This window comes from Aquarana catesbeiana, linkage group LG08, assembly GCF_042186555.1.
Source record: "Aquarana catesbeiana isolate 2022-GZ linkage group LG08, ASM4218655v1, whole genome shotgun sequence".
Taxonomy (NCBI): Eukaryota; Metazoa; Chordata; class Amphibia; order Anura; family Ranidae; genus Aquarana; species Aquarana catesbeiana.
The window spans coordinates 258,398,081-258,422,053 of NC_133331.1; the positions used below are offsets into that span (position 1 = coordinate 258,398,081).

The following is a 23,973-nucleotide window of genomic DNA, read 5'->3' on the forward strand; positions in this document are numbered from 1 at the left end:
TGTGAAAGCATCTCGATCCCTAACATCACCATCACCTAAAAAGAGAGAAACCAAACAAAAACAGGTATCAAAAATCTGCCACCATCCATCTCTTACCTGAGTCTGTGGTCGCAGACACTCACCTGTTGTGGTGCCAATCTCCACCACATCTTCTTCCTCCTCCTGCTCTGCTTGGGTTGGGGGTATTTCACCTTCTTCCATAGGTGGGGGGTCTGTGGTCTCCTCGGATGAGGGGTGTCCTCCGAGTCTTTGCTCCCCTATGTAAAACAAAAATGGTATAATTAGCACACAGATATTTGATGGCAGAACTAGAAATAGGAAACATTGCTTGGAAGTGGGGTACAATTGTCTATTTTAGCAGAGTTCCAAGATGTAGCTTTTTTAGTGTCCTTTGTCAACCTGCAATACTTTACCTGTTTAGTACAAGCTTCACAGATGGAGACCCCCCTATAGTATACACTGGAGCACCTGTGTGCACCCCCTAAAAAAATTGTGTTCTTGTGTCCCACACTAGTGCTCCAGTGTCCAGATGTGAAAACAGCTGCTCAGTGTCCTCTCCTTACACAGAATATAGTTTGCATTTCATTCTAGTAACAAACCCATCTAGACCACCAAATATTTTGCATCCAAGTAGGCCCTAAAAAATGTCTGAAAATGCATATGGCCTAAACAATGGTGTTTTAGAGGGGTCCCAAAAAATGTTTGATACGAACGAATAATGGGCCCATGAACATTAAAATTGACATTTTAAACTGTACAACAATTAAGAAAAGCATATGGAGCAGCACGAACGTAAGAAAGACAAAAAGAATAGGAACACAGCACAACTACTTACTTTTTTGCAGCACTCTCCGGATCTTTCGGTACTGCTCGGGCTCTCTTAATTTTAGGTCCGACCACCGCTTCCTGAGCTGATCTTTCGATCGTCGTACCCCGAAATTCCTGTGAAGACTTTTGACCACTTTCGCCATGATCTTGGCCTTTCTGATATTGGGGTTGGGGTAAGGCCCATACTTTCCGTCATAGTCGGCCTTCTTCAGGATGTCGACCATCTCCAACATCTCCCCAAAGGACATATTTGTGGCCTTAAATGGTCTCCTTCTGGATGGACGTGTCCGGATCCGGGCTTTCCTCCTCCTCTTTCCTGTAATTAGCACGCACCTGCTGTGACTCCGCCATGTGCTCTTCCCCCACTGCGCCGAACGAAAAGGGGCGGGGAATAGAAAGAACGTCAGGGGCGGGTGGAGTTACACGCATGCGCAGTGTATCTAAAGCGTAACACACGTGCTTATTACGTACGATCTGTGAGCGAAGGAAGGAGCATTGGACGTGCCGATTGTAAGAACGAAGGTAAGAGACAAACTTGTGCCTATACTGCTTCTACATTGAGGCCTATATTGTAACAAGATTAGGAGAGTTTTGTCTGACATTAGGCTTTGTCTTGTGTTGTGTCTTGCAGTGAACATGGATATGTTATTGAAAGACAATGACTTCATGTCACTATTCATTGATATGTTAATGGAGCTGCCATGTCTGTGGGAGATGAACCACCCACATTATAGGAACCAAACAAAGAGGAAGGCAGCGCTGGAGCAATTGTGTAAAATTGTGAAGCCGGTGATCCCCACGGCAGACATCACATTTTTGAAGATCTTAATTGGTGGCCTGAGGAGTACATATGTAAGGGAGCGCCAGAAAGTCCAGGATTCGCAGAGATCCGGAGCAGCAGATGACATCTATGTCCCCAGGATGTGGTACTATGACAGGCTGCATTTTCTGGCAGGTCAGACTGAACCCAGGTCATCCCTCTCCAGTCTTCCTTCCACGCTTCCTTCCCCCCCGGCTGAGGCTTCTGATGCCCAACCTGGGCCTTCCAGGCAACATGTGGAGGAGCCCAGCTTGAGCCAGGTATAGCATTCCTCTAAATATTTCTGCTTGTCCAATCAATGATGTTAACTAGATGTTAGTTGGGAGTACTAATTTAGGATTGTGATTGATGAAGCAAAAAATAAAACCATGTCCCTTTTTCATACACAGGGAAGTCTCAGCCAGGAGGTGGCTGGGCCAAGCCGCCTGCCTGATATGCCGGTCCCTCCCCAACACCTGGAAAGAGAAAGTGGCAGGAGGAGGAGTGCCCTAGAGGAGGCTACCAGAGGACTCTTTTGGAGGGCTACAGAGGCCCTGGAAGCACCACACACCATGGAGGAGGACATTGCTGCCCTCATTGCCTCAAAAATGCAGAGGATGGAGGAGGGACAACAACTCATGTGTGAGTCGCTTATATTGGAGGCTCTTAACAAAGGTATGAGGGGCCAAATTACAGCTCAGACACACCTTTGCGAACTCACAGATGGTCCTCCTCCTCCTCCTGCAGGTTCTCCTCCTCCTCCTCCTCCTCCTTCTCCTCCAGGTCCTACTCCTCCTCCTCCTTCTCCTCCAGGTCCTACTCCTCCTCCTGCCACATCTCCAACAGCACAGCCACAGCCCAGAAGGAAGCGTGGAAGGAAGACCAGAAAGTGAGGACCCTGGATCCAGCATGGTCGGCCAAAAGATGCAGCCTCTTGTGGTACCACAGCCTGGGGACACAGATATCATCTGCTGCTTTCCGAATCTCTGCGAATTCTGGACCAGACTGCCCTCCCTTACATATGGACTCCTCAGGCCACCAATTTTGATGTTCAAGAATTGATGTCTGCCGTGGGGGTCCCAGGCTTCGCTAATTTCTCATATTTCTCCAGTGTTGCCTCCCTCTTTGTTTGGTTCTGAGCCCTTAATAAAGGAATTTTGGTTTGAATTATACTTGCCTATGTGTGTTTTACTTCAAAAAGGACAGTTGGTTTGTGAGGATTCAGGTACATTTCAAATATACGATGTGAAATGAACAAGGGACACCAACACCAAACAATCTCCTTGAGATAAAATAATAAAAGATATCAATGGTGTTGTGGTAACTTGACACACAAAACACACACAAAAATAGTCTGGAGTAAAAATAAAAATAACATTGAACAAAGATCAGCCTTGGAAAAAATACAAACATAAAATCTAAAACAAAAAATGGCTTAAAATACCAAAAAAAAAAACAAATAAAAAAAAACATTATGTCAGATGTGACAAATAACAATATATCCCAATAAAAAAAACCAAAAAAAAGTTTGTGAGAAGTGTGTGTGAATATGAGCAGCAAAACTACTTAATTCTTCTCACATTATAAAGAAGAAGAGAGTGCGCTGTATTAAACCATTTTTGACATTGCAGCGTGACGAAAGTGCTGTATCCATTGCGAACGCTAAGTTTACCAGAACGAGCTGTTCCGTGTCGGAATTTCTTCTGAGCATGCGTGGCACTTTGTGCGTCGGAACAGGCCACACACGGTCGGAATTGACGCAATCAGATTTTGTTGTCGGAAAATTTTATCTCCTGCTCTCCAACTTTGTGTGTCGGAAAATCTGATGGAAAATGTCCGATGGAGCCCACACACGGTCGGAATTTCCGACAACACGCTCCGATCGGACATTTTCCATCGGAAAATCCGACTGTGTGTACAGGGCATTAGTGCTACAAAGGTTTGCCTCCACTGTGACAACTTGGGGGTTGTCAAAGTCATCAATTCGCTTTCTGGGTCCTCTCCGCCAGTAGTCAGGCTCTTACAGCATCTTGTTTTGTGTTGTCTTCAACTGAATGCATTTTTGTATACTGTGCATCTTCCGAGGGCGAAGAATACTTTGGATGATGCTCTATCTCGCTTTCAGTTGGACAGGTTCCGAGAGTTGGCACAGATCGCAGAGCAACATGGAACCCCTTGTCCTCAACGGCTGTGGAGGATTGTATTGGAGTTGCCTCGGGTTTGATTCAGAGCTCCTTGAGTGAGTCGACATGGTCTTCAAACACCAAAGTCTGGCGGGAGTGGTGGAAGTTTCTTCAGCGGGCGGGGGTGGACATGGTCAGTTCAGAGGTCAGAAATCTATTGATTTACTTTGTCTGAATTTCACTGAAGGTGTGACAATTTCCGCCATTAACCATAAGTTGGCCGGTCTGGCCTTTCTGTTCAAGTCGCGGGGCATCCCAGATTTTACCAAGGATTTCTTGGTGAAACAGGCCCTGAGAGGTTAACGGAAGAGTTCTTGTTCATTCAGGTGCGTGCTGTGTGCTCTTCCAGTTATGAAGCTTTCTTGTTCCATGTGGCTTTCGCTTTAGCCTTTTATGGGGCTCTCAGAGTCGGCAAGTTAGTCAGTATTTCTAAGGCTGCTCAGGGGGGCTTGCCAGCAGCTTATGTTCACTCTGATGGCTATTCTGTGGTCCTCCTGATGACAAGTGATCCCTGTGTTGAACACGTGTAGGGGAGGGGCCAGGACAGAGTGAAAGGCAGCGGTAGCTGACAGCTGTTGGGACGGACGCCATATCCTCACTGAAAAACTTGTTCAAACGCTAGATTTAGAGTGGTGCACTGGCGCACCTTAAGAATGTGAGTACTCCGTTTGGGAGGGTGTTTTATCTTACTTTGGAATAAAATTTTAAACGATGTTACACTATATGGTTCTCTCTTCTTATCCATTGATCTTTCCCGCATTGGAGCCTGGGATACTGCGATCTGCACAGAGCCCGGGGTGGCTCAAAAGCGTTTTTGACTTTGTTTAGCGACTTAGTCACACGCTCCGAGGTGAGCGCATTACCTTGGGGGGTCACCGTATTGCACCATCGCATGATCTGTGGCACGTGGAGAGTTATGAGCATGTTTGAATACATCACCATTGTATATCACGCATAAGCACTTTCATTATCTATGTACAGGACTTTATAGCATATATGTTTACTATGTTTGTGTGGTTCAATTAAGGACTATTATTTACATGAATTGTGTGGCACCAAAAACTTTTGGAGTTTGTTTGGCACATAGCACTTTTTGTTATCTGCTTGCACTTACGATTTATTTATATATATCAGCTCAGCATCATGTGGTTTTATTAGGTTTGCTAGTACATGTGTATTTTGAAGTGTTTACTGTTTAGCCGCCGATCTAATGCCGCGTACACACGGTCGGACTTTCCGGCATACTTGGTCCGGCGGACCAGAGTGTGCCGGACAATCCGCCCGTGTGTGGGCGCCGGCGGACTTTTTCCCAAAAGCCCGCCGGACCTAGATTTGAAGAAAGTTTTAAATCTTTCCGCCGGACTCAGTTTCGGGCGGAAAGTCCGCTCGTGTGTGTGCTGGTCCGACGGAAAGCCCGCTCGTGTGTATGCTGGCCCGACGGACCAGATACGACACGAGGGCAGGGTATTGCATCTCGCGCTCGCTGCAATAGGAAAAACAAATTTTCCTATTGCGGCGAGCGCGGGGCATACCAGGCCCTTAGGTCTGGTATGGATTATAAAGGGAACCCCCTACGCCGAAAAAACGGCGTGGGGTCCCCCCTAAAATCCATACCAGACCCCGATCCGAGCACGCAGCCTGGCCGGTCAGGAAAGGGGGTGGGGACGAGCGAGCGCCCCCCTCCCTTTATAATCCATACCAGACCTAAGGGCCTGGTATGCCCCGCGACGGGGCTCACAAGGTGTCAATCTCGCCGATAAAAGCGGCAAGATTGACATCCTTTTCTAGTCCCGTCGCACCTGAGTCACGTTCAAAATGAACGGACTTGTCCGTGTGTGGGCAAGTCCGTTCATTCTGAAAGTCCGCCGGAACTCCGGCGAAAGTCCGTCGGAAAGACGGGTGGACTTAGCCCGCCGGAAAGTCCGGGCGTGTGTGGGCAAGTCCGTCCGTTTTAAAGTCCGGCGCACCTGGCGGACAAAGTCCGTCGGAAAGTGTGCCGGACCAAGTAGGATAGAAAGTCCGACCGTGTGTACGCGGCATAAGACGGATCAGGCTGGTAAGGGCGCACATTTGCGGTTGCATGATTCGCCCATTTGCCCGGTTTCCGCGGTGGTGGAGTATTTACAGTTTGTCCTGTGTGGACTGGTTCTTTTCTAATCTCTTCTGATGGTTCGGCTTTGTCCACTTTCCAGTTCGTGTCAGTTCTTTGGCGCTGTCTACAGTGGTGTCACCTGGTGCGGTATAACATGGTGTCACCCAACCCACACACACACACACGTCACCCTGGGCTCGGGCTGGGGGTGGACACCAGGACACACACCCCCCCCGCACCTGTTCCGAATCTGGGCGTCGGGCGGCAGCTGGAGTCTCAAGAGGAGAGGAGGGCAGCTTCACAGCGTGCAGCCGCCGCGCTGCCCGGGCAGGGATACTAGTAGTGTGTGTAGTGACGTCATCATCATGTCTGCAGTGCAATGTGAAATGTGACAGGCTGAGGCTCGCTGGCTCAGTAGGGTAGGGAGGAGGAAGAAGAAGGAGGACACACTCACACAGTGACACACCAGGCGTGGCCGCGGCACTGGAGGTGTGTTGTTTCAGCCCAGCGGGCTGCGGGGTGAACGAGTCAGCTGAAAAAAAAAAAAATGCCAGGCTTTCCTCACCGTCGGGAGGTTGTCACCCCTCTAGCGGCGCGGACTGCACCCCCTGCACCCCCCTAGCAACGCCTCTGCACTGGTTTAAGAATCGCTGCTTCTACAGGAGTTTTGTGTTCTGCCTATAGAAGCAGCTCAATGTTATCCAATGGCTCCATGCACACTGGGCTTAAAAAAAGTCTGTTCTCTCAGGAGTAAAAATCGCTCATATAGAGCATTTTTTAGTACAAAGTTAAGACAAGTTTAGGAGTTTGATGTTTTTTCTGCCTCCAAAATCCAATCAGAAACATGAACCAGAAGGGTTTTTCTTCTGCATCTAAAACGTTAAACTCAAAATATGCCTCAACCTCCTAATGTACATGGACACATAGGACACATGATAGAGAACATTGGAGAACATTGAGTTTCTTCTACAGGCAGAACACAGCTCCTGTAGAAGCAACGCTTTTTAATCCAGTGTGCATGGAGCCGCTCAATGTTTACAGGCAGGAAAAAAAAACCTTCTGGTCTGGGTTTTTTCACTGGCAGAAAAAAAAACGCTCCTCTCCTAAACTTCCTGCGTACAAAAAATGCTCTATGTGAGCATTTTTTTTTATTTGTGCCAAGGGAACTGACCTTTTTTTAAGCCCAGTGTGCATGGAGCCTAAGATTTATGTCTCCAGTGGAGTGAGTTATAGCTCAGACTTTCATAGGATATTTAAATTATGTATTTATTTATTGCTATCAATCCCATGGGGCTGCAGTGATATCATTTTATATATATATATATATATATATAAAACAAACAGTTACTCTACGCTAATGTTTCATTTCCCCCCAGAAAGGCCAGCTTATTCATAGAACAAATACAGTATGTATATGGGGGTATGTGTGTATATATATATATATATATATATATATATATATATATATATATATATATATATATATATAAAAGTTACCATATTATTTGTAAATCAGCACAGTGTGTGTATGCAGACATACATTTTATACATAAAAAATTGATACAAATTGATAGACACATATACCATTTATATATATGAGCATATTTTTGCAAAATGTATTTTCCTCCAGTTCTACTGTACACTACACTGGGATGGAAGTTATACACTATTAAAATCACTTGCACTTACATAAGTGTAATGTGACCATAGAGGTGCAGGGTATTTGCCCTGTGGCATTGAAGGAGTTAATCCTGTGTGCAGAGTTTGGGGACTTACCACCTGTCACGGGTGAGTGTCCCCTCCTGTAATCCGCACTCCAGGTGCAGAGCATGATTGGAAGGTAACAGCATTGACACACTCATACGGACAGCATTGACACACTCACTGCTCCCCTGTCTGTCACAGCAGGCGCCCAATTGAGCGGAGCCTTTGTCCGGTACCCGCCCACCGGGGGGCGTGGCTTGTCAGAATGACAGTCCAGGCCAGCCCTGCCCAGTAACCAGGGCTTTCCTCACCGTCGGGAGGGTGTCACCCCTCTAGCGGGTGTCACCCGGGTGCGGCCCGCACCCCCCGCACCCACCTAGCAACGCCTCTGGCTGTCTAACGGCCGCAGAGCTAGAGGCACGCAGTTATTCTTCCCCATCCTTCCTCATCGGGGTGGCCACCAGGTGGGGATTGCCCAATGTGGTTTTGAAATGCATTGGCAGGTGGGAGTCGGATAGGTTCAAACTTTATGTCCTCATTTGGTTTAAGAACAGCTATAGTAAGGAGGGGGTCTTCTGTTTTATTCCTATTATGTGTGGTTTAGGTGTTCCTGTGGGATGTTTTGTGTTACATGTTATGTTTAATGTATTTCTTTTCAGATCATGTTTGCCTCGTTTGGAATTTGGGCCACTCCTTCGTTCATTGGGGGGCTAAGAGGGCTGATGTCAGGCCTAACTGCCATCATCTGGGCTTTCATTGGTTTGAGGCTAGCATCAGGTGGATAGGCATTCCGGGATTGTTGTGGAGCAGGGTTGTCCTGGAGGTACATAAAGTTTCACGCTGGGACAGGGCTCCGGACGTACTAGTTCAGCAATGTATTGGTGCTACATTGGCTTTTCTCTAATCACCTGGTACCATTCCAGGCAGTAGACTGTCAGTGAAAATTAAGAACAATGGTCTGGCAATTACTTAACTGAGTTCCCTAAGTACCCTCGGATGCAAGCCATCTGGTCCCGGTGATTTATTAATGTTAAGTTTCTCAAGCCTAATTTTAATTCTGTCCTCTGTTAACCATGGAGGTGCTTCCTGTGATGTGTCATAAGGATAAACACTGCAGTTTTGGTTACTGAAGCCCCCCGATTCCCTCGTGAGGACTGAGGAGAAGAATCCATTCAAAACCTTCAAAATCTCCCCATCCTTTGTAACCAGATGTCCTTCCTCATTCTTTATGGGGCCAATATGGTCTGTCCTCCCTTTTTTACTGTTTACATATCTGAATTTCTTGGGATTTTTTTCTCTCTCCTCTGCTACAGTATGTCTTTCGTGTTCTGTCTTAGCCGCCCTAATTGCACCCTTACATTTCTTGTTGCATTCTGTGTAAAGTCTGAATGGTGATGATGATCCCTCAAACTTGTATTTTTTGAAGGCCTTCTCCTTTGCTTTTATATGCATTTTTACATTGGAGTTAAGTAATCCAGGACTTTTGTTCGATCTTTTCAATTTATTACCCAATGGGATGCATTGGCTAATATGCTCTTAAAGCAAACCCATCTCTCTTCCGTGTTCTTTGTTGCTAAGATTTTATCCCAATTCATGCCTTCTAACAAGGTTCGTAGTTTAGGGAAGTTGGCTCTTTTGAAATTCAGTGTCTTTGTATTCCCCTTATGTTTCCTATTTGTGTGATTTATACTGAAGCCAATTGACCTGTGATCGCGGTTTCCTAAATTGCCCCGTATTTCCACATCCGTGATCAGGTCTGTATTGTTGGTAATCAGTAAATCCAGTAACGCTTTATTTCTAGTTGGTGCATCTACCATCTGAACCAAAAAATTATCCTGCAAGACATTTAGGAACTGGCGAGCCGTAGACGAATGCGTGGTTCCCTCCGCCCAATCTATGTCTGGATAATTAAAATCCTCCATTATGATAACACTTCCCATCCTTGCTGCCAATCCAACTTGTGATAGGAGATCCATCTCCCCTCCTCCCTCAGATTAGGGGACCTATAGCATACTCTAGGCTCATGCAATTCGTTTCGTAACGAATCGAAATTCGGCCGAATTTTGCATCTTTCGGACATTTGGATGCATCCGAATGTCTGAATAAAAAAAAAAGGATTTCAACGAGTACGAAAGAAATTATAGCAGATATAACACATGAATTCGACATGATTCGGTAATTCATTAAAGGTCTAATGAAACAAAAGGTCAACTCAAAGTAAATCTTACAGTCCAATCAGCTGATTCATTTTGTGTTGGAGGTTGGATTACTGGCAAAGTGCTTTCCTGAGAACTGAGTGAGAAGGGTGTTGTATTGTATTTGAGCAGAGGAGAAGAGATTTTGTCATTGTGTGTTGTAAAGTTCGGGGAACCAGCTAGATCACAGGACACTGTCAGTCAAAAGGAGGTTTATTAAACCTAAATAGCTTCACAGCAGCAAAAACAAAAGAAAGAGATTTCAGTCTCACCGACTTGCAGAGTCCAGAACTGCTATCGCAGTTAAACAGTCCTTGGATTTTGTCGCAGGTACCTTCCCATGCCAGGAGGCCTCCAGGCAGGACACTGCCAGTGACTTTTATCGCTATACACAAAATCACCCTCCACAGTCTCCTCTACTCTCCTCCACACTCACCTACAACTTCCTGTCTTGTTTTAAACCCACTTCCATTCCAACTTGTGATAGGAGATCCATCTCCCCCTCCTCCCTCAGGTTAGGGGACCTATAGCATACTCTAGGCTCGTGCAATTCGTTTTATAACAAATCAAATCAAGTTAACCCTTTTTGTTCCCTTAAAGGGAACACAGTCTAAACAGAGGGGAAATATAGCGTCCTTCCAGGACCCAGCCACGGCGTCCTGTACAGTGTGTTAAAAGATTCAATAAACAAATGACTTTCCAAACTACGAATCATTATCACGAATATATATACATGCATAAATATCGAATTTCAACAAATACAAACGAAATTATAGCGCATATAACGAATGAATTCAACATGATTCGATATTCAGTATAACGAATATCGATACTCTACAAATAATAATGAATTACCAAAAACGTATTAACGTAACATAACGAATATAACAGAACGAAATTATGTATTTTAGGAATGACAACGAACCGAAACTAAAATAATTTTTCCGTTGTGCACAAGTCTAGCATACTCCCAGTATTATTTTCCCTTTAGCTTCATCCCTTTGAAACTCTACTCTACCCTCCTCCCTAGCCCCCTTAGGGATGTCATCTCTCACAGTCACTTGTACATTATTCTTGATATATAGGCATACCCCTCCCCCTTTTTTACCCTCTCTATCCCTGCGATAAAGTTTATACAATGTCTTTTTATTCCACAAAACCAGCAACATATACTGTACTTGTGCTTCAAGACAAAGATTATAACTAGTATTTCCGGGTATGGAGAAGCATGCAACTCACTGGATGTGACAGTGATGGGACAATCAGGGCTGTCAGATGGGAGTTTATGGCTCAGTTTATAGGTCTTTTTAACTATGGCTCTAGTAAATCGTACTGTACACAGGACTTTCAATTGCAGCAGTTTAATGGAGAGAAGAGGGAAGGTAGGCAATTATCTTTATATTATTAGCTTTCTTCTCAGTAACCAAAGCATAGATCACTTTAAAGTGGAAGAAAAGTCTAACACTATTTACTCTTAAAATGCATCCCCCCCCCCCTCCCCATCTTGTTTGACCTGTATAATAAAGGTCTGTAGACTGACCTATTTTTAACTTGCTCCAGTCTGGTCATGTGAGTCTGCAGCTCCAGCTCCCCTGTGTCAGTGAGCGGCTGCTGCAGGGAAGAGTGCCGATGATGTCTGGAACATGGGAGCCTATAGTGTCTTGAAAAAGTATTCATACTTTTGAACTTTTCCACATTTTGTCATGTTACAACTAAATACTTGAATGTATTTTTGTGGGATTTTATGTGGTAGACCAACACAAAGTGGCACATAATTGTGAAGTGTAAGGAAAATGATAAATGGTTTTTAAAATGTTTTACAAATAAACATCTGAAAAGTGTGGCATGCATTTGTATTCAGCCCCCTTTACTCGGATACCCCTAACTAAAATCTAGTGGAACCAATTGCCTCCAGAAGTCACCTAATTAGTAAATAGAGGCCACCTGTGTGTAATTTAGTCTCTGTATAAATATGGCTGTTCTGCGAAGCCCTCAGAGGTTTGTTAGAGAACCTAATGCCTCATTTTCATTGAGCGGATCGGTTCGGGTCGGTACAGTTTGGAAGGCCTAGAATGGTTTCGGCCTATTCAGGTTTCCACTGCAAGTCGGACCGACAGGGGCAATACGTGAGTTTAGAAAAAATGCCTAGCAAGGCGTCACACATCCACCAATCAGTAGAATGTATTGTAGCTCCGCCCTAACCAACCGTACCATTTCCTATGGCCCCACATCTGAAGCAGGACCCTAAATGGTGCGGTTCGGTTCAGTTGTATGGGCCGCTTTCATAATGGAAACACTCAAAATAGAGTACCGTACCGAACCGATCCGCTCAGTGGAAACGAGGCATAAGTGAACCTCAGTGAACAAACCAAACCTAGGGTTAGGTTATAAAAAATATCCCAAGCTTTGAACATCTCATGGAGCACTGTTCAATCCATCATCCGAAAATTGAAAGAGTATGGCACAACTGCAAACCTACCAAGACATGGCCGTCCACCTTAACTGACAGGTCGGACAAGGTAAGCATTCATCAGAGAAGCAGCCAAGAGGCCCATTCTCTGGAGGAGCTGCAGAGATCCACAGCTCAGGTGGGAGAATCTGTCCACAGGACAACTATTAGTCGTGTACTCCACAAATCTGGCCTTTATGGAAGAGTAGCAAGAAGAAAGCCACTGTTGAAAGAAAGCCAAAGGAAGTCCTGTTTGCCATGTGGGGGACACAGCAAACATGTGGAAGAAGTTGCTCTGCTCAGATGAGACAAAAATGTAACTTTTTGGCCTAAAAGCAAAACGCTATGTGTGGCGGAAAATCTTAGAAGAAAACCTATCAGGGTCTGGAAAAAATTTGAGACTGGGTCAGAGGTTCACCTTCCAGTGGGACAACGACCCTAAACATGCATGTAGCAAGGTCCCGAACCTCTAGGGGCCTGATGGTGGCCTCATGAGTTAGGGAGAGCTGACATCCTTCTCAGTAGAGTGGGTTGACATGCATGGTGGGTGTAATGCAAGATGAAATGATGGGCGCCATTCACTTTTTAAATGCGAACAAAAGATTTATTGTCTCTTAACAAGAACTGTGGGAGAATAGGTTAGGGCCAGGACACCCTTAGGTAGATGCAATGTTAATTGGCAGTCTCTGAGACATTATAGGTAGACAGCTAAACAGGGAAAGGCCTCCAGCCAGATGCCACATCTGTATAGGTTGGACCGCTGTCTACTATGGCAACTGAACTTGTAACAGTCACTAAAGGTACATAACTCTTGGTAACACAGAATAGTTCTTATCTTATCTCACAGTTTCCCACTGTAGGTCTTCACTCACTGAGCTCCCAGTCTCTCACTAGACTTCCAGATCCCAGTCGTCACCGGATCTCCTTAACTCTAACACAGCTAACTCGCTGTATATGCCTCAAGCATCACCCCTGTTAACCTGCTGGGTCCCTGGCTTGGCACTCGCTGAAGCTTTCCCACTTCTTCACCGTTCCGGCTGGTGAGAAGACTGCTCTGGTACTTGCTCAAGTTTACTCACAGTAGTCTCCAGTAATATGGATGGTCCCTTAGTGGCGACTGCTACCCCTTTACCTCCGACCACAACTGGTTCTGCGTCCGGTTGAACCTTCGCAACTCAGTTGGACTCCAATCCTGCAGTCCCAACACTACGCTGCTACAGTATACCGACCACAACAGTATTGTTAATAATACATCACAGGATGAATTCTTGTGGCTAACAGAGGCCAGAGTCAAGGAAAGACTAGATAAGCTTAACAGAAATTACCGGGACCAGGTGGCTCAAAGAACTGAGTCAGGTTATAGCCAGACCATTATTCCTAATCTTCATGGACAGCATACTGACAGGATTGGTACCAGCTGATTGGAGAAAAGCCAATGTGGTACCAATATTCAAAAAAGGGCAGAGACATATTCCTGGGAAGTACAGGCCAGTCAACCTAACATCAATAGTAGGTAACTTATTGGAGGGCATGATAAGGGACTATATCCAAGAATTTGCTGAAGATAACAGTATCACTAGTAGTAACCAGCATGGGTTTACGAAGGGTGGTTCTTGCCAGACCAATCTGTTAACATTCTACGAGGAAGTGACCTGCCATCTAGATAGGGGGAGGCCTGTGGATGTGGTGTATCTGTATTTTGCAAAACAAATTCAATACAGTTCCCCATAGACGCTTAATCTACTTGAGAGATGCAGGCTCTCCCACTCCATGGATAGTGTAGGACCCACTGATTATGGGGTACTTTGTCGCAAGTGAAAACAAGTCTCATCTTTAGTACTGGACCTGTCTCAGGACACTGCTTATCTATCACAGTTGGCTCCACAGGATTACAGGCTTCCCACCTCTTCAGATTGCTGGATGGAATCTTCAATTTTCCCCACAAAAATTGGTTATGATCGATTGCTAAAGCTACTGGTCCCATTCTGTACCTTTGGTTTTGGGAGACCATAATCCCTATGCTGGGCGAGACTGCCGTAATAGCAGTCATCGCCGTCCGGTAAGCAGACTCTACTCATACACTCCTTGGTGGATTATCTACTAACACTCCATATCACATCTTTCCTGGATGGGTGTTTTTTATTTTATTTTATTTTTTTGTGGACTCAATATAATTTTAATGTTTTTTTTTGGACTCTTTCTCATATACTTTTTCACATGCATCTGTGATCTAAGTTTCTTGTTTATTATTGATTGATCTTGTTTATTTATATCTACTGATTGATGTTATGTCACTTGGTGGGACCTTATTTCTTTTTATGTCACATATATACTTATAGCACTGCACTTTGCTTGTTTACCCTGATAATTTACAATCACATACATTATAGATGTGAAGTGTATTCAATGTGGTTAGTATTTTCACACATATATAGCTTTACATACCTATAGGTCTATTAAAAATATGGATAGAATTGGTGCTCCAGGACCCTTGTTTATCTTCTGCATTTTTTTCTCAGTGTATGGAAAGTGTTTCTGGTTCATGGTGCAGCTGGTTGAAACTTTTAATATTTGTAAGATATAATCACATAATAGGATATTACATTTTTAGATTGTAATTATTTTGTTTAACTAATGGCAATTATAAAATATTATAGACACACCTCCTATATCTCCTGATCCTGATGAAGCAAATTTATGATCTGGGAAATGGGTTGAGAATATATTCCATTGCAACAATTGGCAACAACTTGCTGTATGGAAATAACCATAATAATTGCCAGTGCAATGGGTAGTTGAGGCTGCTGTAGGAGGTATGTATAAGACATTCTTGAACACAGACTGTAATAAGCAAAAACCTTATATTTGTGAATAAAAATGTATTCAAAGCATTATTGTTTACAATGTTTATATGTTAGGGAGGTACTTAAAATGTTCCATATAAGTTTGCAATTTAAAGTATTAACCCCTCCCTTGCCAACCAACCCCACTTACAGTGCATTCCTTTCTGGCCACCTCACTCCTACTCCAGCTGGTAAATATGTAGAGCGAATATCACCTGTCCCTGATGAACTGGCCGAAATTCTCTCACTGGGTTGCCCTGTCAGCCCCCTCCTGCTCGACCTTCTATGAAAAAAAAAGTCAGGAGGAAAATTGTCAATTGAACAGCGCCTGCATCCAGGTAGATGCAACTGATGTTCAGGTATTATGAAATCTAGCAGGGTCGGCTGTCAAAATACAATAGCTGCATCAGGAGATTCTTCCATCTGCACTGCTTAGTGTAAATGGAGGAATCTACAAGCTGAATGGAAAAGTCTATATGTGTTTTGCCAGCTTCATCCCCTCGTCACACTAAATTCACCCCTAGCTAATTAATCCCCATTCACACTGCATTCCTTCCTGGCCCCCTTACCCCTGTTCATGCTGTATCTCTGCACAGACAGGTGTCTGGGGTTGGTTACACAGAGCAAAAAAAACAGTAATAGATAATATGTAAAAACTGAAAGTTTACCATCAAATACTTACCGTAATTTTCCTTTCCTGATGGACTTCGTTGCAGCATATGTTTGGGTGGCCCTGCCCTTGCTCCTACCCCATAGGACCCCACTCCCATAAATTTCCAGGCTGAGCCAACTAGCCAACAGAGTAACTAGCCTACTCATGACTCTGGGAGGGAAGTCTTGCTGCCATGGAGTCCATCGGGACAGGAAAATTACAGTAAGTATTTGATAGTAAATTTTCTGTTTCTGACAGACTCCATGGCAGCATATGTTTGGGAACAAACTAGCCCAAAAAACAAGGGTGGAATGTCGGAAAAGTAGGGTTTCAATCATAGCCAACAGAAACCCTATGGATAAATATTAACACCATAAGGAAGTTAGCTACACCCCACAATGAGCCAGAACAGCCTTAATGGAAGACATGTTATCCTCCTACAACTATTCCTGGCACCCTTTCACAGGGAGCCCACGAAGCCTACACACTCCTGGATAAGTGTGTGGTGACTGCTTCCGTAGGAACCAAGTCCTAAGCTTTATAAGCCTAATGGCTAGCTTGAATAACCCATCAAGCAAACGTTCTGGATGACATCTCCGCCCCACTGGTTCTGTAGAGAGTGACAAATATGTCCTAAAACTCTGAGTAAAGCTGTAGCTTGAGAGCATGTTGGAAGTATCCCAATATCCATGGCATGGAACCAGTTATCCTTGGTGGTCCTGCATTTGGCAGGAACAAATCTTTTGTTCTCATAGAATGCTGAAGCCACCTCAGATTGCCGCCCGGTATGGATTTAAACACTACCCGTACTGGGCAGAAAGCCACAAGGATCCCTCTCGGCACAAGGTCCAGATCCCGGCAAGCCTCCTGACTGAGGAAAAATAACCCATGGAAAGGCTGCCTTCCTGACTGAGACTTTACTCAAAACTGGGCTGAAAGAGATTCCATCTGGAGCAGCAAGCTGTCAAGGGGCCTTTAAGGCCTGATTCTGGCCAAGTTTCCTGCTGAGGATGTAGCACTAGAGAGATTGACATCAAGGCTCAATCCTTACTCCAACTGGACTGGAGGGGATCCCACCTGGAGCTGTAAGTCACCAAAAGGATCCATCCTAGCCTAAAGCTTTGATCTTGACAAACTTCCTGGCTGAAGAGATAGCCTTTAGAAGCGTGGCTTGACACGCACACTAACAGAAGCCCTCCACTTCTGCTCGGATAGCTGGGACGTTCGGTGCACGCCATGAGTCACACAGCGGCATCGGATCGGCTTCCGCTTTGCCTTGAGCTGTTCGTTCGTTTTGCTGAACCTATACTGGACTATGTAAGTGCTATTTCTAAGCCATTAACAAGCAATATTACACTATTCCTGCCTTTTGTGGTTCTTTGTGGCGGAGCTGATTCCACAGAATCACTTGATGCATGTTGGATAAATGAGGTAGAGGATACAGAAGGTGAAGAATTTTACGTTTAAAAAAATTGCATATTGGATTGGGATCTGGTCTCTCCTGCACATGGATGACTGATTGAAATGAGATTCCTGAAAGGGCTATATCGTTGAATCAAGGATTTCTCCATATATTCATGCTTTATGGTCACTTGTGGGCGAGGCCATCTGGTGAGTGCATTTTATTATCATTTCGGGTGAAGCACCTTTTTAAGTGGGATTTTCAAAGCGCATTGCACTTTAGTATTCACGGTGTTGGAGCATGTACAGGAAGATTTGATCACAAATGTTTATCATGGACATTTTAGATTTATCAATATTATATGTACTTTATTAATTGGTTAATATTGTGTATTTATTATAATTTGTCTATTGCGCCCTTTATTTATATTTTTCATGAGTCATTAGTTGTTACTAATTTTAGGTGCAGTATTAGAATCATTTGGTATTCACATTGGCGTCATTACCCTATCACTTCTTTCCTTTAGTGTGCATGTCTTCACAGCTCAGTCTTTACCCAAATTGGACTGCAAAGAGATCTCATCTGGAGCCGGCAAGGAAGTCCAGAGCAGTGGCATAGCGTGGGGGGTGCAGGGGGTGCCGTGGCCCTGGGCGCGGCATTTAGGGGGGCGCAATTTAGTGCCAGTAGTGTCACCTCCTAATTTTAATCTCCTGTGTCCCCCGCGCTCCGGCCACCATGTTCACTGTTTGGCGCCCTGTGATTGGGCGTATGAGGGTCATGTGCGGCATGGGGATGGCCTATCCGCGATCACAGTTACTCCTGAAGTCCTGCCTCCGCACATGACCCCCATACGCCCAATCACAGTGCGCCGGGAAACAATGAACATGGCGGCCAGAGCGCGGGGGAGACAAGCACTGGAAAGTGTGAGCCACCGGGGACGCTGTCTTCGCCTCCTCCTCCTATCCTCCGGACCGATGCAGGACAAGAAGGTGAGGAATGGATAAACAGGGGGGGGGGGGAGAAAGAGGCACCGTATATGTAGTGTCAGTATAGGAAGACTGTAGGCAGGACAGTATAGTGTACAGTGTAGTATAGAGTGGTCAGTGTAGTGGACAGTGTAGTATAGTGGTCAGTGCAGTGTAGTGGACAGTATAGTGTAGTGGACAGTATAGTGGTCAGTGTAGTGTAGTGGACAGTATAGTGTAGTGGACAGTATAGTGTAGTGGACAGTATAGTGGTCAGTGTAGTTCTCAGTGTAGTATAGTGGTCAGCGTAGTGGACAATATATTGGTCAGTGTAGTGTAGTGGACAGTATAGTATAGTAGTCAGTGTAGTGTAGTGGTCAGTGTAGTTTAGTGTACAGTGTAGTGTAGTGGACAGTATAGTATAGTAGTCAGTGTAGTGGACAGTGTAGTATAGTGGTCAGTGTAGTGTAGTGGACAGTATAGTGTAATGGACAGTATAGTGGTCAGTGTAGTTCTCAGTGTAGTATAGTGCTCAGTGTAGTGGACAGTATATTGGTCAGTGTAGTGTAGTGGACAGTATAGTATAGTAGTCAGTGTAGTGTAGTGGTCAGTGTAGTATAGTGGTCAGTGTAGTGTAGTGGACAGTATATTGGTCAGTGTAGTATAGTGGACAATATAGTAGTCAGTGTAGTGGACAGTGTAGTATAGTAGTCAGTGTAGTATAGTGAACAGTATAGTATAGTAGTCAGTGTAGTGGTCAGTGTAGTGCAGTGGACAGTATAGTATAGTGGACAGTATAGTGGTCAGTGCAGTGTAGTTCTCAGTGTAGTATAGTGGTTAGTGTAGTATGGTGGACAGTATAGTATAGTAGTCACTGTAGTGGACATTGTAGTATAGTGGTCAGTATAGTGGTCAGTATAGTGGACAGTGTAGTGGTCAGTATAGTGGACAATATAGTGTAGTAGTCAGTGTAGTATAGTGGACAGTGTAGTGGTCAGTATCGTGTAGTGGACAGTATAGTGGAGAGTATAGTGTAGTGGTCAGTGTAGTATAGTGGTCAGTGTAGTGTAGTGGACAGTGTAATGGTCACTGTAGTGTAGTTCTCAGTGTAGTATAGTCGTCAGTATAGTGTAGTGTAGTGGACAGTGTAGTGTAGTGGACAGTATAGTGTAGTGGACAGTGTAGTGGACAGTATAGTGTAGTGGACAGTGTAGTTCTCAGTGTAGTGGACAGTGTAGTGTAGTGGTCAGTAAAGTGGACAGTATAGCGTAGTGGACAGTATAGTGGTCACCGTAGTGGACAATATAGTGGTCAGTGTAGTGTAGTGGACAGTATAGTGTAGTGGTGTGGACAGTATAGTATAGTGGTCAGTGTAGTGGACAGTATAGTGGTCAGTGTAGTGTAGTGGACAGTATAGTGTAGTGGTGTGGACAGTATAGTATAGTAGTCAGTGTAGTGGACAGTATAGTGGTCAGTGTAGTGTAGTGAACAGTATAGTGGACAGTGTAGTGTAATGGTCAGTGTAGTGGACAGTATAGTGGACAGTGTAGTGGTCAGTGTAGTGTAGTGGACAGTATAGTGGTCAGTGTAGTTCTTAGTGTAGTGGACAGTTTAGTATAGTGGTCAGTGTAGTGTGTAATGGTCAGTAAAGGAATCAGGTTGGTCAGTGTTGAAATAAAGTAGGTTAGTGTAGCGGTCAGTATAGGAATCAGATAGATCAGTACTACTGTATTTGAAGGGACTCGGGGAGTGCTAAAAGTCCGCAGGTTAGGGGGCGCAAATTACTTGCCTTGCCCCGGGTGCTGACAACCCACGCTATGCCACTGGTCCAGAGCAAGTAGTAAACCCCACCTAGAGGGTCCTGGCTTTCCTTTGAGTATCAGATGCAGCCCCCTATCAAAGTATTGGAGGAGTAGGGGATAGTCTACCCATGAGACATTAGATATGACAGGGACTGCAGTGTTCTGCCCCTAAGAGAGCTTTAGGATCAGTTGAAGTCCAGAATGCACCTGACCAGAGGTATATTTAAATCCTTTTGTAGGATTCATAGATATTAGCTTAGAGAAACAACCGCCAAGCATGATCAGTCTCTTCCTGCCAGGATGAGAAACTGGAAGAGATGAACAAGGGTGGAATATTGCTCTCTCTACGACAGAAGATCTCATCTCAGAGAAAGGACTTCAATCCGATACCCTGGTATCAAAGGCAGGAACCAAGGCCTGTTTGGCCAATCGAATTACTGCAAAAATTGCCACGGTCTTCAGCAACAGACCCCCCCAAAAAAACTGTATATGGATCGAATTGGAAGCATATGGCTTGTGAGACTTTTCCTGATCTGACCCAGCATCCATACCAAGGGATTGGACCAGGACCCTAGGAAAAAGCTTTCCAGCTTGTAACAGTAAGGAGATACTACCAGATCTAACTCTGAAATCTTGTTCAGAGATAAAATCCACTTGCAGGAACCTGGATGTAGGAACCACTTATCAAACAAATTCTATGTAGACTCAAGAGAGATGATAAAGAAGATTTTCAACAACCCAGATCACAGTCATCTCTACCTCTTTACAGTGGACTGACCTTGTAGGTTCTGACCTGTCCCCTGATGTAGGACACCACTGTGATGTTGTTCAGCCTCACTGGAGACTAAAAAGTCTGCTGTCAGGTGACAAAAGGCAAAGGGAGCATAAAAGAGCTCGCCAGAAAACCACAATGTCAGAATGTTAAAATTAACTTCCCAACCAGCGAGTTCTGCTGGCAAAACAACTTCCCGACGGGAGTTCCACTGGCAATAATTTAGCAGCACAAAAGATTTATTACTGTGCCAGCACCCAAGGCTTCATCTGCCTGTTTGCGAGACATGAATCGCTGGGTGCATGATTAACATTGGAGAAAAAAAACCTTCAGGACAGGAAGCCATTTTCATTGAGCACACCTCAATATAGGGGTTAGAGAGACCATGGTCCTGATCATCAGGTATTGAGACGCTGACAGGTGAAGAGAGGAAAGCCAGGTTTACCCAGCGTCCTACCACCAATATGCTCTAATGGCAAAAACTATGTATCCTAAACTGTGATGGATTAAGCTTTCAGATACGAAAGGATTTTTGTAGGAGTCACGTGACCCTTTTTGAATGACTAGTCAGCCAATCTCTTGACATAAGTCCCTATCTAAAGGAGGAGTGGATCGAGAACCCAACCAGCAGACATATATGCTGCAAAACCTTTTAATCCTTGTAGAAATAGAGGTATGTCAGAAGACAGCTCTGGGATTTGGAAATAGACATCCCCCTGAGCAACAAAAGTACTTCTCTTAAAATCACATCTGCTGGAATTGGAATTGCTGTCTCTAGAGACAGTAGAAACCACATTGACTAGCAGAACTTGTCTATTGTTGTTGGAGCAAAGGATTCCCCCTGGCACAGTCAGAGGCTTAAAGGTGACTGATTGACCAACATGGCCTGAAGTGCTTGACCTGAGAGTCCAACCACCTGAGACCAAGCTGTATCTTCCTATCAGAAGAGGAGCAACCAGGTACCCAAAAGATACGTATGGGGGCACAAATATGAAAAAGACCAGTAAGCAACCTCTCCCCCAAAAGTGGTTTAGGACTCTTTCTCTCTTCAATTCTTTCTGGACTCCAGCCTGGAACTGCAGGAGCAAACCTTTTTGGAGTTAGACACTGGTTCTTGAATCCCGGTCCTCTTTCATTCAGCAGACATGCACTCTGAGGCAGGAGGCCAGACTAAGCACAGCCCTTAGCTGTGAAATAAAGGTGGCCCTTGAAGGGAACTGTTTAGACTCTCACAATGCAGACAAGATTGTCCCACTTGTAGAATTTTTCCCAGCTATTTGCTATTAAATTAAGCTATCCCTTTACGGGGACTTCTAGACTCTCCAATACAGACAAGATTGCCCCACTTGTAGAATTATTCCCAGCTATTTGCTATAAAATGAAGCTAGCCCTTTAAGGGGACTGTTTTTTTGTTTTGTTTTTTTTTATTCTTTTTTATTAAGTTTTTGCACACAATACATAAAACAATCACTAACCCGGCAGGCAACGTGCCACCTGGGTTGGCCACACAAGGCCATCAACAAGGAACTAACATAGTTCAATCTATTCCCTTCCCATTACAACCACCCCCCCTCCCAACCGACCAATGACCATATTTAATATAAATACATATGTGCACCTTAATACTATTACACAAGATTACCATGCCTCCTTTTGGATAGATAGCTACTCGAACATGTAGGTGGGCATTTTGTCTATATCCCATGAGGGGAATCCTATCAATTAGGATTCGCCTATTTCATCCAGATATCATAAGTTTCTAATGCAAACAAAATTTCACATTTACATTTAGCCTACTGTATTTGAAGAGTCCAGCCAAGCCTGCCATACTTTTTTGAATTTCTTTTTACAGCCTCTGGACCTGTACGTTGCTTTGTATAGAGGTATCACGCAGTTGATCAGACCTTTCCAGTACAATATAGAAAGTGCAGCTGTTTTTTTCCATTTAAATAGGATGGCCTTTCTACCATAAAACAAGGCAATATTTACCAAAGTGTGCTCTGGATGGAACCACCTCTTCCACCAACCCTATTAGACAGACTCTTGGAGTCATAGGAACTGGGATACTAAGTAGCACTGAGAGGCATACCAGACCAGAAAGTTTGAATATGTATGCAACTCCAAAAGACATGCTCTGAGTCAGCTGGGGAATGAGAGCATCTCCAGCACTGACTACTAACAGATGGATATATGCGAGATAACCTGGCATGGGTAAAATAAATACAATGAAGGAACTTGAAATGAATCAGGCGGTCTCTTGCGGACACTCAATATTGAAAAGGATGATCCCACATATTCTCCCAATCCTCCCCCGTGTATATTAGTAATTTATTTCTCCCAACGTTACCTGCATCTGGTTACACCTAGTGGTGTCTTTTTGAAGAGAGATTTGTACACGGTTGACAGAGGTTTAACCAACTCCTCCTCAGTCAAAAGAGTCTCCAAGGCTGATGGCAGGAATTCTATTATTTTGCCATCGAACTGTGCCTGAAATGCGTGGCGCAGTTGCAAATAACGGAAAAAGAATTTGATAAATTATGTCTGGCTTTTAATTGGTCAAATGTACACAGCTCCCCCTCTCTGGTGATATCTCCCAACACTTTAACACCCCCAAACACCCATACCATAGGATCTGGGAGTGAGTAGAAATGAGGCAGGGCTGGGTTTATCCACAGTGGGGCTGATGGTGTAACTCCCAAATAGCTAGGAGACATCAAAGTGGTGGTGATTTCCCATGCCCTAATGGTCGCTTTCATTGAGGTAGTCAAAGGCAAGCAAGAAGTGCGCAGCTTCCAGAACCGCGGCGGAGTCCCCGTCATCCGCCATCAGCCATCGCCTAGCAACCACCATATGGCCAGCCATATAATATTTATGCCAGTCAGGTAGAGCTAATCCCCCCTGACCCCACGGTTCCTGGAGTATTTTTATGCTTATACGAGGTGCCTGTGGAGACCATATGAAGGAACCTATTATACTGTTTAATGTTTTGAAAAAGGATTTTGGTATCCATACGGGAGAGTGGCATATAAAGTATAGTATTACCGAGAGAAACTTCATTTTTATGAGGCTAACCGTCCCTATCAGAGAGACAGGTAATTTCTGCCAAGCTTGGGTATTTAGTTTGAGTCTATTCACTAGGGGGAGGAGATTTAGAGACATATAGTCCTGAATACAGGCTGTTATTTTAACACCTAGATAGGTAATTGAGGAGACCCACTGCAATGGTAGTGTGTCACCTTGAAGTGTTCTAGCCTTCGGACCTAATGGCAGAATTGATGATTTGCTCC

The 23,973-nt window shown here is 44.5% G+C and overlaps 1 protein-coding gene across 1 annotated transcript in view; it reads right to left on the bottom strand.

The window, feature by feature from the left end:
• LOC141106369 (phospholipid-transporting ATPase IK-like) overlaps nucleotides 1-20,800 on the bottom strand; it is a 313,227-nt gene extending 292,427 nt beyond the window's left edge. Inside the window, exon 1 of the mRNA XM_073597096.1 lies at nucleotides 20,693-20,800. The gene's annotated coding sequence lies outside the window, so the exon portion shown is untranslated. The remainder of the gene's footprint in view (nucleotides 1-20,692) is intronic.
• Nucleotides 20,801-23,973: the final 3,173 nt, after the last annotated feature.